Below are 14,222 nucleotides of genomic sequence, written 5' to 3' on the forward strand. Positions count from 1 at the left end.
CTCTCCCTCCCCCATTATGCATAAAGTGATCAAAATCTTTCACATTAGCCATTTTTTATGGTACTTGTGCTTCAAATATGAGTTTTTGTCATGGGCCCAAGTTAAAATCTTCGCGCTGCCATACCAATTAACTCAAACATAGGTGGCTCCAGCCACCACCCTTTTCTTAAAAAGGGGGTTGTTTTTCTTTGGTTCTTGATCGTCCTTGCCAGTTCTTTAGGTCTTAGGTGGTGTGACCTCCAAGTGGTGGTTTTTCTTGTTTGCTTCTTACACTCTTGGAGGTTACCTCACCATACTCCAGTGACTTGTTTCCATCCCAAGCCTCTCCTCCCTTACACCATCTTATCCAATTGCAAGCTTGTTCTTGGTGTGGGTGATGTTGACTGGGCGGTACAACCGGTGCTCCTGGCAATTCAATCGCTAGATCATTCGGTTGTATCGTCCCAGCGGTTCCACCAGGCCAGTCTATGCGGTTCTACCGCTGACTTCCCAGGTTGAGCTCCTAGCCGGTACTACCGGTCAGTCACAGGCGGTACTACCGCTGCCTTCCAGGCAATGGAAGTACCACAAGCAACCGCTAGTATGTACCAGGGAGTGGTACAACCACCCGTCGGGGCAGTACTACCCCTTCGCGATCTGCGGGTATATAAAGGGGTTGGGCCGAAGGGGTATCTTCTTCCTCCCTTCGTGCCCGTTCCCCTCGTTTGCCCTAGCCACCAGTGTTGCCCTCACCCCGAAGAGTCCTCCGGCGCTCCGGATATGTGTGCCCTCCTTGAATTTTCTTCATGGAGGCCCCCTCCCTCCCGATCTCTTCCCATGGATATCGGTGGCTCTAGTTTTCGCTCTGCTCCTCGTGCCAAGACCAAGAAGAGAGCCCGTAGATGCAAGCGTCCGGTCAAGTCTGATGGAGATGAGGAGGTTGTGGTTCCCACCAAGCCATCCCGCCATGAGAAGTCTGCCGCTACCAAGCAACATGTGGTCATTCCTCTAAACAAGTGGAAAGCCAAGGAGTGGGAAGCTTTCCGGGGAAGGAATCCTTACACAGTTCCAGAATGAGATGCAAGTAAGGATTGTTCATGAGCTTTTCGAGCACAACAAGAATCGGTACACCAAGCAGTGGACCATTGACCTTGATCATTGGAGGAACAACATGGAGTACTTTGGAGAGGCCTTGGCTCTTTGTGAGGAGTTTGATTTGGTCAAACTCATGTCTGTCAACTGTGACTTTGATGTTCAGTTTATTCATTAGTTTTATGCAACCGTTCACTTTGGAGAAGATGAAGCTCGCATTCTCTCCTTCATGTGCCGTGATGAGTTCTTTCAAGTGCCCTGGAGGGCATTCTTCAATGCTCTTGGCTATGAGGATACTGGTCTTGAAGGATTGGTGGTATTCGTCCCCACGACCATCCCCATTCCATGCCTAAGGAGAAACTTGCTCCTCTGTACATTCGTGGACGAGGCATTATTGGTGAGTCCAAGGATCTTGAGAAGGTCTATGATATCATGCATCGCGTGTTTCGCAATGTGCTTCTGCCCAAGGTTGGGAATCAGGATGAGATCTATGGGTATCTTGTTGACTTGCTTGTTGCTATGAAGACCAAAGCGGGGTCTGGTGCTACGTTTGATGTGTCCAACTGGCTTTGGTAGGAAATGTACAACATGGTCATCTATAGAAAGGTTCCCATCTACGCACAGTTTGTCATGTGCTTTCTGAACTCAGTTTGGGCTATTCGCTGTCCTGGAGAACTTCTCACTTTGTCAGATAACCTCTCTGTGCATGAGGTCAAGCAACTTAAGAAGAAGAAGCATGCCGAGCCCTTTTTCCTGCGGATGACCCCGAGCATGTTTATGCCACTTCAGATGATGATGACTTTGAGATGGAGCCGGGTGCCAAGCCCTCCTAGGTGGCCAAGCTCACTGCTAAAGTCAAGAAGACCTTTTGCCTTCAGACTCACATTCATAAGAAGATGTATGAGGCTCGTGTCAATGAGAAGCTTGCTCGGCGAGGTCTGATTTCTATGATGAAGCACCTCAACATGCCTATGAAGAGTGGATTCGAGAAGAGCATCACTGCGGAGGACAAGTGGATTTTTGAGCATAGCACTTGGACTGATGATGAGGCACCTGGCCATCTTGCTACCTCTAGTTCTGCTGCTGCTGATGATATCATGGAGCATGAGGATGAGGAGTCTGACGATGCTGATCCAGATGAGACCGAGGATTCAGAGAAGGACTACTGATCTCTGGGGTACTAGCATCGCTCTTTTCCTTTTTGGTGTCTTGATGCCAAAGGGGGAGAGAGTTCTATTAGGTCTCGGGATTTGCATGGGAGTTGCTTGGGTTGTGTTTTATTTTTCGAGTTGAGAGTTGAACCCGAGTTTCTATCTGCTCTTTCTTAGTTTGTGGACCCTGTGTTGTGAGACTCGACTTGCATGGTGTGAGACATGCATTCTCTATCTATCTTATCGTTTTATCCTTAGTTCGTTACTCTCTACTTATACGCTTATTGTTTATCTATCTCAGTTAATAGGACTGTTGGGTCTATAAAATCTAGGGGGAGCTTTGATCCTAATGTGTGACTTTGCATTCCAAAAGTAGAATCGAAATAGTGGACACATCTAGGGGGAGCCCGTCTATATTTTCTAGACCTCTTGTGCAAATTTTGTTGTTGTCATCATCCACCAAAAAGGGGGAGATTGTTAGGACATTTCCCATCTTTCTATTTTGGGTGATGATGGCAACTCTCCTTGTGGTCTAATCGTGTGATAAGTTCTTCAGGTTCTCTATTCTTAGGTACGCATCGATTAGACATTCTCTCTGGAAGGAAAAGATCGAAGATGGAGTTTTCTACGTGTTTAGTTCTTTGGTCGTAAGAAACCCGTACTATTAAGAGGGAATCCACATCGTAAGGCATTGGGTGAATCATTGCATGCACACACTTCTTGTCACCCACCATTACCTTTCGTTCCTTGTAGCGAGAGGTCCCTTTGATTCATGCTGTTGTAGTGGCTTCTCCTCTCAGCGGTTGTACCACCCACTAGGGCGGTTGTACCGCTGACCCTGTTGTACCGGCTCAACCACCACCCCAGGGGTGATACCCTAGGGTTGCACCTCCCAGGTTCTTGCCCAGCGGTTGTATCACTGCCCCCGAGCGGTGGTACCGCCCATTCACTGGAAGAACTCTGGAGTTGCATCATTGGCGGTTGTATCGGCTGGGTACCGCCCGACCACCGGACTAGCTTCTGTGATAGGGCGGTACTTGAGTGGTGGTGGCCCGGTTGTCCCAGTTGTGCTATGCATACCGGTACTACCGTGTGTCCTGAGCGGTTCTACCGCTTGGGACTTAGCCACCCCTGGTACCAGGGCCAGGCGGTAGTTCCGGAGCACTACTGCTCGACCACCGCCCATAGGGGTGACTCCTTTCGATTTCAAGGAGGTTGTTGAGCGGTAGGGGAGCAGTTGGTCCAGTTATTCCTGTTAACCGGTACTACCGCTCGAGCGTCCGGTTGTTAGGGTTTCAATAGCTCATCCGTGATTCCTGGTAGTACCGGGGAGAGGAGCGGTTGTAGCGTTGCAGTGTAAAAACTGTTGTAGTGGTTGGATTTTAGGGTTTCCTATACAAAGGGGGTTTCTTCCACCTACCCACTTACCCCTTGCCTCTCTCTCTTCACCATTAATGCCCTTCAAGCTTTCCTGCCCGATCTCTCTCTAGCCACTCAAACTTATTGATTTGCTAGGGATTGAAGGAGGAGACCTAGATCTACACTTCCACCAAAGGATATTTGATTCCCCCATACTTTATTGTGTGGATTTTGTTACTCTTGGGTGTTTGAGCACCCTAGACGGTTGAGGTCACTTCGGAGACATATTCCATTGTGGTGAAGCTCCGTGGTATCGCTGGGAGCCTCCAATTAAGTTGTGGAGATTGCCCCAACCTTGTTTGTAAAGGTTCGGTCGCCGCCTTCAAGGGCACAACTAGTGGAATCACGGCATCTCGCATTGTGTGAGGGCGTGAGGAGAATACGGTGGCTCTAGTGGCTTCTTGCGGAGCATTGTGCCTCCACACCGCTCCAACGGAGACGTACTTCCCCCAAAGGGAAGGAACTTCGGTAACACATCCTCGTCTCCACCTGCTCCACTTGTGGTTATCTCTTCCCTTTACTTGGTGCAAGCTATTATCGTGTTGTATCCTTTGCTTGCACTTGTTGTTGTTGTTGTTGTTGTTGTTGTTGTTGTTGTTATTGTTGTTGTTGTTATTGTTGTTTGCATCATATAGGTTGTTCACCTAGTTGCACATCTAGTCAACCTATTTGTTTCTAAACCTAATTTGTTAAGAAAAGCTAGAAATTGGTAGTTGCCTATTCACCCCCTCCCCTCTAGTCAACCATATCGACCCTTTCAACAGTGAATATAATTTCTAAGAGTTATCATTTGCATGGTTAGTTATGATCTTTCCTGAAAACCTATGTACTATTTAAGCTTATATACAGATACAAGAACAAAAGAGTCCGTAAAAGTTTTTCTTTATCACTTCAGTTCGTCAACTGAATTGCTTGAGGACAAACAATGAGTTAAGCTTGGGGGAGTTGATACATCTCCATCGTATCTACTTTTACAAACACTGTTGCTCTCGTTTTAGACTCTAATTTGCATGATTTGAATGAAACTAACCCGGACTAACGTTGTTTTCAGCAAAACTACCATGGTGTTGTTTATGTGCAGAAATAAAAGTTCTCCGAATTGAACGAAACTTTTTGGAGATTTTTTATGCAATATATAAAAAATATTGTAGTGAAGATCAGGGGACCCACCAGTGGCCCATGAGACACATGGGCGCGGCCACCCCCCTAGGCGCGCCCATGTGGCTCGTGGGGCCCACTGACTCCGCTAACCCTGATCTCAAGCCTATAAATTCCTATTTTTGGAGAAAAAAATAAGAGAAGAAGTTTTCATTGCGGTTTATGATACGGAGCCGCCGCCACCCCCTGTTCTTCATCGGGAGGCTATATCTGGAGTCCGCTCGACGCTCCGGAGAGGGGGGGTTCGTCGCCATCATCATCACCAACCCTTCATCATCATTAGTTTCATAATGCTTACCACTGAGAGTGAGTAATTCCTTGGTAGGCTTGCTGGACGATGATGGGGTTGGATGAGATTTATCATGTAATCGACTCAGTTTGTTAGGGCCCGATCCCTAGTATCCACTATGTTCTGAGATTGATGTTGCTATGACTTTGTTATGCTTAATGATTGTCACCTGGGCCCGAGTGCCATGATTTCAGATCTAAACCCTTATGTTTTCATAAATATATTTGAGTTCCTCATCGTATCTTGCAAGTTATACGCACCTCTTACCTGTTATGATCCGCATACCCCATGGTGACAATAATTGAGATTCTTTCCACTGATTACTGTAATTTGAGGACTTCATGTATTCATTATGTGTTAATGCTTTGTTTCGATTCTCTATTAAAAGGAGGCCTTAATATCCGTTAGTTTCCTTATGGACCCTGCTGCCACGGGAAGGTAGGACAAAAAATGCCATGCAAGTTCTTATCATAAGCACGTATGACTATATATGGAATACATGTCTATATTACATTGATGAATTGGAGGTAGTCCCGTGTCGCTCTAGGTTGTGACTGTTATATGATGAATGTCATCCAACACAATTATCCATCACTGAACCAATGACAACGCTTTTCATATATTGATCTTTGCTAAGTTATTGCTGATGTTGTTACAATCACTACGAAACTGCTACTGTTACCGTTACTATTTCTACTGTTACCCCTGCTATCAAACTATCATATTACTGTGCTACTGATCACTCTACTGCCATTAAGCATAAAACGATGGGGTTTATTCATATTGATTGTGTTTACTTTGTCTACATCATGTCATCTTGCTTAAGGCGTTACTCTGTTTTATACTTAATACCATAGATGCATGCTGGATAGAGTTTGATTGGTGGAGTAATAGTAGTAGATGTAGGCAAGAGTCGGTCTAATTGTCTCGGACATGATGCCCAACACTAATTTGTTCACCCACAATATTCTGTGTGCTCGAGAGAGAAGCATCTATTGAAAACTATGGCCCTCGGGTCTACTTTTATCATATATAAAAACATAAAAATACTTTGCTATAATTTTATTTCTTTTATTTTGATTTGCAATTTATTTATCTATCTACCACAAGATTGAATCCTTGCAAGCCGAGGGGATTGATAACCCCCTTGTTCACGTCAGGTGTAATTATTTACTTTTATGTGTGCAGCTGCTGCTAACAAGGTTCTGTGTGGTTCTCCTACGGGATTGATAACCTTGATTCTTAACTAAGGGAAATACTTATATCTACTGTACTGCTTCATCCTCCCCTCTTCGAGGAAATCCCAACGCAGCTCACAAGTAGCACACCGCTTATCTTTTTCCCATCTCGCTTCTCCGCGTGCACCGGGGAGTGAGACATCAGGCCTCTGAACTCCGCCTCTTGTGATCCGGTACGAGAGAGGGGCGATCAGGTTTTTGGGGAGTGCTTCTGCGCGATTGCTGGATCCTTGTTCATATATAGTGGCTACGATCGACGACGAGTTCCCCAATGACGACTTCTTCCCCAACATCGATGACCCCTTCCACGACATGACGAACAGCGCATATGCTTCCGCTTCTGCTGCTCCGTATGTCATTCTATCCTTTCTGTTATGGTTAGTGTTCGGAGTACTACTATTGATTTTGATTACATGACTAGTTTCAACAATTTGTTGTTTGTCTTGATTATCTTCACTATCATGCTTTTCCTATTGTTTTTCTGGATTAAATTTAATCAAAAAAATGCCTAATTATTCAATAGTTTCTTCAACTATTTCCCTCCCGATGTTTGGTTCTTTTATCATACGATTTGTGTGTGACTTGATAACATAGTAAATCGCCTTGCCCTAAGAGAACCACTAGGAGCAGGCTCTTTCCATGTCAAACAAGACTCCTCTACTGCGAATGAAGATGCTATTGAGGGCAAACTGGATGTTAATATTCTGCTCATTTCCGTTTTCGTCCCCTATCTTTATAAATTTATTCTTCAACCTTCATAAGTTTCAATGTCTACCAGGTGAACCTTATGGAAGGATTTTTTCGTGTTTGCTATCTATTTTAACACAGTACAATACAGATGCTCACATATATGCATATATACACATTCTACGAACTCATGCAAAATAATTAAAACTACTAAGCTACGGCTGCTCCCAAGCGTTTGAAGTACTATGGGTGAGTGTCTTTCTAACTGACACGTGTTGGCTACTTATTTGGTTCATTGCTGGTTTTCTTTTTGTGTTTGCTATCTATTTAAACACAGTGCGCAGATGCTCATATATGTGCATATACATGCATCCCTACAAATACACGCATGCACATACTACCCTTTGATAATTTTTAAGGTATTGAGTCAGTACAACATCTTGAGATTGACAGTGTCACCATAGGCGCCATCATAGTCGACAGAAACGTCTCCTCTCATTAAAAAATATCATCAAAATGCCTAAAATAAATCCAAGAAAATGCGATCACCAATGCCAACACAATACAATATAGATGCTCACATTTACGCACATACAATCATTCTTATGAATGCACACACATACCTTACGCCTTAATTGGCGCTGGCGCGAGCGCTAGAAAATCACCGTATTGCGCTAGACCGTATGGGATGGAACGACCCGACGAATACTGTTGAGTACGATACGAGCGGTGGCCCCCACCAATGACGGCGAAAGTAACAGCGGGACCGTGGGAACAGTAGTTGCCTCGTACTTGGACGGGCGGTACAGAATTTTTCCGGTCAGCTCATTCACTGCAGGAACTGCGTGGCTATCTCATGGGTCGGTGTTGTCCATGGCGACGGCGGCGGCACCGGCGACAGTGGCGGTCAACGGCGCAGTGGAGGCCGGCGCTGTGGTGGACTTCCCGGTGGATCCGGTGGTCAGGTACGCGGCGGCTCCACTGCTCCATTCCCATTCCCCACTCCCCCCCCCCCCCCCCCCCCCCCTGCCGCAAAATCTCTTTGTTGCCGGTGTGTTCTGATCTGTGGTGGCCTGCTTGCCTATCTTCCAAGATGTGATACGCGCCTCGCCGCCGGATCTCGATGGAGGGGGCGAGGTGGGTAGCAGACGGGACGAGGTGCCACCGGAGTCTTCTGTGGCGGCGCTCGTTCAGGGCTGTCAAGATGGTGGGGCGATGCGGTAGACGAACAGAATGTGCCTGCGGAATTGGGTGAATCGACTGTGATGCCGGATCCATGAGCGCCACGGCGAATTAAGAGGTATTGAATCCTGCTTGTTGTGTGCTATTATTTCTGTGTGGATTACTCGTGCGTGCTGCTACTAAAAAGAAAACTGAAGAATGGAAACAGATGTGTAGAGCGTCGTATCCGTTATGAAACAGAGGGGAAAGGAAAACTAAGTTAGCTCATAGAATGTTTGTGCGCAGGGGTGGTGGGCTTGTCCAGTTAAAAAAAATAGGGCAAATGTTAGCTCCGCATAATCAAAGAGTACATAAATCTTGCCAGTGCTAAAAATAGTTGCATGTTGTTCTTTCACATGCTGAGCCGAATAAGTAACTGGCAAAACTTAAGTCGCAGATTTTCCTTTGCTTTTTAGTTTTGGTTGAGACCTTGAACCTGACTGTTTGATCAGGCGGTGAATGGTTTGTATTGGTTTCGTTTTCTATATGAAAATGGAGCTGGGTACTCCCTTTGATCAGAAAAATAATTGCGCAAAATGACCACAGCTTGCAGTTCCAAGTGTTGGGAAAATTGTTGATTTTTCCTGCTCTGCCTCTGTTATGATTTTTAAGCTGAATGCTTGTGACATTCTTTTTGACAGTCTCACAATTGTCATGTATTTTAAAATCTGGACTTGTTTGTAGTTTTTGGGATGCACAATGGTGTTTTTTGTGCCGAAAAAAGGCGTGTTGTGTCTCTCAGGAAATAGAATGTTGGCTTTGTGCACACAAGCAGGGTCAGGATGTGTACCAATCCTACAGAGTGTGCACCATGCACCAATAGGATGGGGGCTCTTGAGAAGTCAATTAGAGGTTTTGCGGAGACGAGCAATAAGGAAGTTGTGAAGCCAGAGTTGGGAACAAATTTTGACTCGTTGACGGAGGTGTATGACTTCTACAACCTATATTCCTGGGAACATGGTTTTGAAATCCGATACGGGGAAAGCAGGCTGAACCCAGAGAAAAAGGAAGACCATGCAGGAAATTGTGTGTGCAGATGCTCGGTACGTTGTAATTTCTGTATTGATTTTTGCAGCTGGTTTTAAGCTGATGAAGTGTGCATTAATTAGCTGTGTCACTAATGATTGGTGGTAAAATATGGAACAGGGGAAGCTATTATGAGAGAATACAAGGTCTTGCCGGTGTGAGTGTCCCACGATGATTAGGCTGCTCCAGACCATAGACAACGGATGGTGCATAACAGAGCATCGAGGGAAGCATAATCGTGTAATGGCAAGAAGTTGTGGAGAGATGGCGCACTGGCCATCTCACGAGCATATTGATGGCACACTGGCGAGTAGATGTCATACTCAATGCTTTCCTCAAAATAATCACTTAAGAACAGAGGATAGCTTTCCTGTTTGATGCTATCCCTTCTATAATGACAGATTATATTGATAATTGCAATGGTATGCAATGTAACTGCAGGAAATCTTCTCAGGCAAATACTGTAATAGCCACCAATGGTTTGATGACATTGCTTATTGCAAGACTTGACCATCGAGAAGCTATTGCTTGTTTGACTCTGCTGAAACTAATAAAGGTTTGGTTTTTATTCTCTTCTCTCATGGTTGAGTGATTCTACTTGTCAAGTAGCCAACAACGTTTTTAGAGTAAGCCTAGAATTTTGGGTCACTCATGATAAATTAAGCTGGGAATTAGGTTAATAAAAACTAAGGCGGGAATTTTGGTTACTCTGTATCACTGTAGTGTTCCATGTTGTCGTGTACAACGTGAGACATAATATGTGACTATGCTACAAAAATCCAGGTTGTCTGTGAGCACCACCCTTGACCAAAGAAGCTCATAGTGGACAACTACCTTCCCTAGAAGCTACAAAACCTCATCGAAGAATGCAGGGATGGGCAACGCGGCGGTCAAGTGCTGGTCAAACAAATGGTCACCTCACTGTTGAAAGCACTGCACTTCAATATAGTTTTGTGATCTCCAGGCCACCATGTGTTTTCGTCCCAAGCTGTACATGTTCTCCATAGAGCTGGCGAGAGGCGTCGGCTAGGGTGTCCTCGATGGCAGCATTGTTGCAAGGGGAGGAGGGAACTGCAGAGCAAGGTTTTCGAGTCAATGAGTCGTTTTGGGGCAGCGTCTCCTGAATAGTAGACCTTACAGTTGCGACTAGTCGCGACTCATCGACGCGTTGTTGAGTCGATTTTTTTTTGACTCATCGACTCAAACAGTGCTGCAGAGGATGCAAATAGCATGGACAGCGGACCGGCCAAGTCAGGAGAATCTGCTGTTAAACGTGATCCCTGAGTGTCAAGGTGGATTAAGAGGTTAGCGTCAGAGTTTATTCATCATTTGCTAATTCCTGGTGGGCCGCCGCGACGAAATATTGTCGTATATTCACCGGAAGGGTGCAGAGTCTGAATGTTTGAGCAAAGTATGAATGTATATATGACATGTTTCAAATAATCTTGAAATGAAAATGAATCGAATATTTCTTCAGTGATTTTGTACTTAGTGACCGTAAGGTATTCAGACGTACTGTTATATATGGTTAATAGGAAGTTGTTGTTCCTTTATGGGTGCCTAAGTAATGCCCTTAGAATGCAGGGCTAATGAGCTGTTGATGCGTAAAAATATAAGCGGACACATGAACGAAGAGCATTAGTTTGTCAAGATGTATGTGTTTTTTTAAACTCGGACAGAGATGTTTGAAGGTGTTGCTATCTAAGTTCAGATTGAATACAATGTGTTGTTCGGTTGTCATCTGTTACACATGCGGACATGCCGGTCCGTGAAAATCAGCAAACAGCAAGACCGTAGAGGACTGAACTAGCTCCAGCATTAATGCATGGCAGTCGTGGGCCACAAGCACTGTACGATATTATAGCCACCTGCAGCAATACATAACAAAATACAACTCTTTGCTTAGATCCCCATGCAGACCATCGGTCTAGATAATGGGAGCATATAGTAGTACGACCCATATCAAATTTTCGGCATTTGTTACTCATTCTATCTTCTGTATAAAGTTAGGTTCATTATGATGCGATACCCAGCAACTCTTTTCTGCAGGACACCATTGTTAAGCAAATCAAAGTGAGAATTAGACTTGATTTGATTGATAGCACATCTCTAATTCCGTCGCTCATACGTGCTATTTTTCATGACTGAGGGTTACGGAGTGGAACAAATATTACTCAATCTATCGTGTATAAAGAAATCGTCAATGCACTATAGTGCCAAAGGTTCTAACTTTTTATTAGAGTATTTTCATTCAATTTTTGTTGTTTTGTGAACTAAAACTTGCATGCATTAGAGGAAACAATGACATTGTTGATTTTTTTTACTTGGTTGCCAAACAGTGAACCTAAAAGAACGGACCTTTGTATAAAGATTAATCCTTTCTATTTTCCAATTCACTTTTTTTGCTGTTTTTCCTTCTTATGTATCTTGTTTCGTTCGCTAATACAATTTTTCATCTGTTGCGGATGGGGTATTACCTGTGAAATGTGATCTTTAAAATGTATACTGGAGCAATTTTCCTTCGATTTGAAGGATCTTCATTTGGTAAAACTTTTGATTGCACCAGACGATTTTTAAACCGTGACTATCTTGATAGAAACAGCTTTGGCTGAAACATTTAAGACATACTCCCTCCGTTCCAAATTACTCGATGTATTTCCCTCCGTTCCAAATTACTCGTCGCAGAAATAGATGTATCTAGAACTAAAATACATCTAGTAATTTGGAACGGAGGGAGTATATCTAAGTGTTTGTAACCATGGATAAACTGTTTTTTGTTATCTTTCGGTATTTATATAAATTAAATTGGCTTGCACATTATCAACTGCCTTCTTTTCTTCTACTAGTAATAATGTACGTGCAATGCACGTTTATATTAGGTAGGATATTAGTTGCACGTTATATTAGGTAAGATATATATGTTGCACGTTGGTATTTGGTAAGATATCAATTACTTTTTCACGGGAATGGTAGGATATTAATTATATGACAGATTTCAAGGGATAGCGTTGAGTCAAAACATGTTCATAACCAATGGCAGTGGTGGATAATTAGAGCGTTAAATGTGTTTGGTGCTCAACATTGGAGCGATTTAAACCGCTAGATAACATAATTTGATGGTTGAGATGGTTTGGATCTGCCTATTTGAGTCTTTTTATATTAGTATAGATAAGAAAAACAATACCGTCATGCACACGGGCTTCATGACGGGCACGGCATGCCGCCGCGTCTCTTCCTGCTAGTCCTAGCATTGTATCAGACGAGGAGGAAAAGGTTGCCCTTGCTGAGCAGGGAAGGGCAAAAAGGTGTGTGTCTCTTCTTTGTGTGACACACCAATGCTCTTGTTCGCATTGATGACCTCATCGCCTCCTTGATCGCAAAAGAAAAAGGCCAGTCGCCACCAAACCTACCAAAGGCAAGCATCTAGAATACTCTCTTGATCAGCCCGAGCGGTGAGAGAGGAGAGGGACAACAGGGGAGCAAACAAAGGACGTCGTACCAGAGATTGTAGGTGTAAACCCTATGGGAGCAGACGAATTCAAGGGGACGAGATTACTGCGGTTGGGCATCCAGCCGTGACAACCAATTTTGTTAATACATGAGCGCTATTATTTTTCAAGGAAAATCTCGAGGACCATAATCATCTTACCAAAGTAACATCACCACAACATGATTACATTTGGTCTTGTATACTATGCAAAGGTGTTTAGGGAAGATGTTTAGAGAAACAAATCAATTTTTCATTTATTGTCAGCACTTATTTGTAGAAGATAGATGCTTAGTTAGGTACTCATCCTATAGAAATAAGCGTTGATACTTAAAAAAATTCAGTTTATTTTCCTAAGCATGTTTTTTGATAAAAATTTCCAATCTATTCATTAATCATGGCAATACAGAGAATACTAGAGGTAATAAAATTACAACCAAGTCCATGAACTACCTAGCAAAAACTACAAGCACTAGAGCGAGCCGAAGGCGCGTCGCCGTCATTGCTCCTCCCTCACCGAAACCGGGCAAAACTTATTGTAGCAGACAGTCGAAAAGTCGTCGTGCTAAGGACTCAAAGGACCAACACACCAGAGCAGCAATCAACACCGATGAGGAGAGTTGTAGATTGAAAAGATCAAACCTGTAACCAGAAGATGAACAAAAACTAGATCCACCAAAGACCAACACCGACCAAATCCCACGAGATCCGAGAGAGATACACCTCCACATATCCTCCGACGGCGCTATTCACACTGTCGAGACGGGGGTATGACATGGGAGACATTATTCCTACTGGAAAACATCGCCACCGCCACACAGTCCCAACCAAGACGTTGAACCTAACAAAAACAAGAATAGGATCCCTCCCACCGACCGAGGGGGGGGGGGTGCGAAATCCTCCGCACCTCCGTGGCCCAAAGGCCGTCGAAGGTGAGGCGGATCAGCAACTAGAGGAGGAAGAGAGAACAATACTTGATTATTTACTAGCACATATGCCCGTGCGGTGCAACGGGAAATATAATGATGTATTCATCGAAAGGCCCAACAACATCCGAATGATGCCACCAGACAAAGGCAGGAAGGCGCGCAACGGGCATGGCTAATTCACGCGAATTCAGGTGGGTGAAATTAGTTAATGTGGGCCCCACAATTGAATTGGGGGTGATTAATTAGTGTGGGCCCATCCTTGAATTCACAGGGGTAGAGAAATTAATTAGGGTGAGAAGAGATTTACGTGGCTTCGTCCCCAGATGCATTGCAGAGCATTGCAACGCTCGCAGGCGAGGAAGTCTTTTCCCAATTCCACATTGGATACAATGCTTTTGATACGATTTTTGTATGACCATTCTGATTTTAAAAGGCCCCCTAATTTTCAAATCTTAAAGGCATTATTTGTAAGTTGTCATGAAAAAAAATCTCACAAAAAGGGTTCTGTTAGACCATCTCCAGTACATTAGAAATAATGGATTATAA

General features: G+C 44.1%; 1 long non-coding RNA gene across 3 annotated transcripts; it reads left to right on the forward strand.

Moving 5' to 3' along the window:
* The first annotated feature begins 7,795 nt into the window (after positions 1-7,795).
* On the forward strand, positions 7,796-10,736 carry LOC125523823 (uncharacterized). Of its 3 annotated transcripts, none has more exons than XR_007290443.2 (5): positions 7,800-7,978; positions 8,107-8,313; positions 8,919-9,277; positions 9,381-9,816; positions 10,044-10,736. It is a non-coding gene; the product is annotated as an uncharacterized LOC125523823 (long non-coding RNA). The 3 variants fall into 3 exon arrangements; XR_007290441.2 differs by having other exon boundaries at positions 7,805-7,978; positions 9,010-9,277; XR_015611385.1 differs by having other exon boundaries at positions 7,796-7,978; positions 8,107-9,277.
* The last annotated feature ends 3,486 nt before the right edge of the window (positions 10,737-14,222 follow it).

Source organism: Triticum urartu, chromosome 7A (assembly GCF_056163025.1).
Source record: "Triticum urartu cultivar PI428250 chromosome 7A, HENAU_Tu73, whole genome shotgun sequence".
NCBI lineage: Eukaryota > Viridiplantae > Streptophyta > Magnoliopsida > Poales > Poaceae > Triticum > Triticum urartu.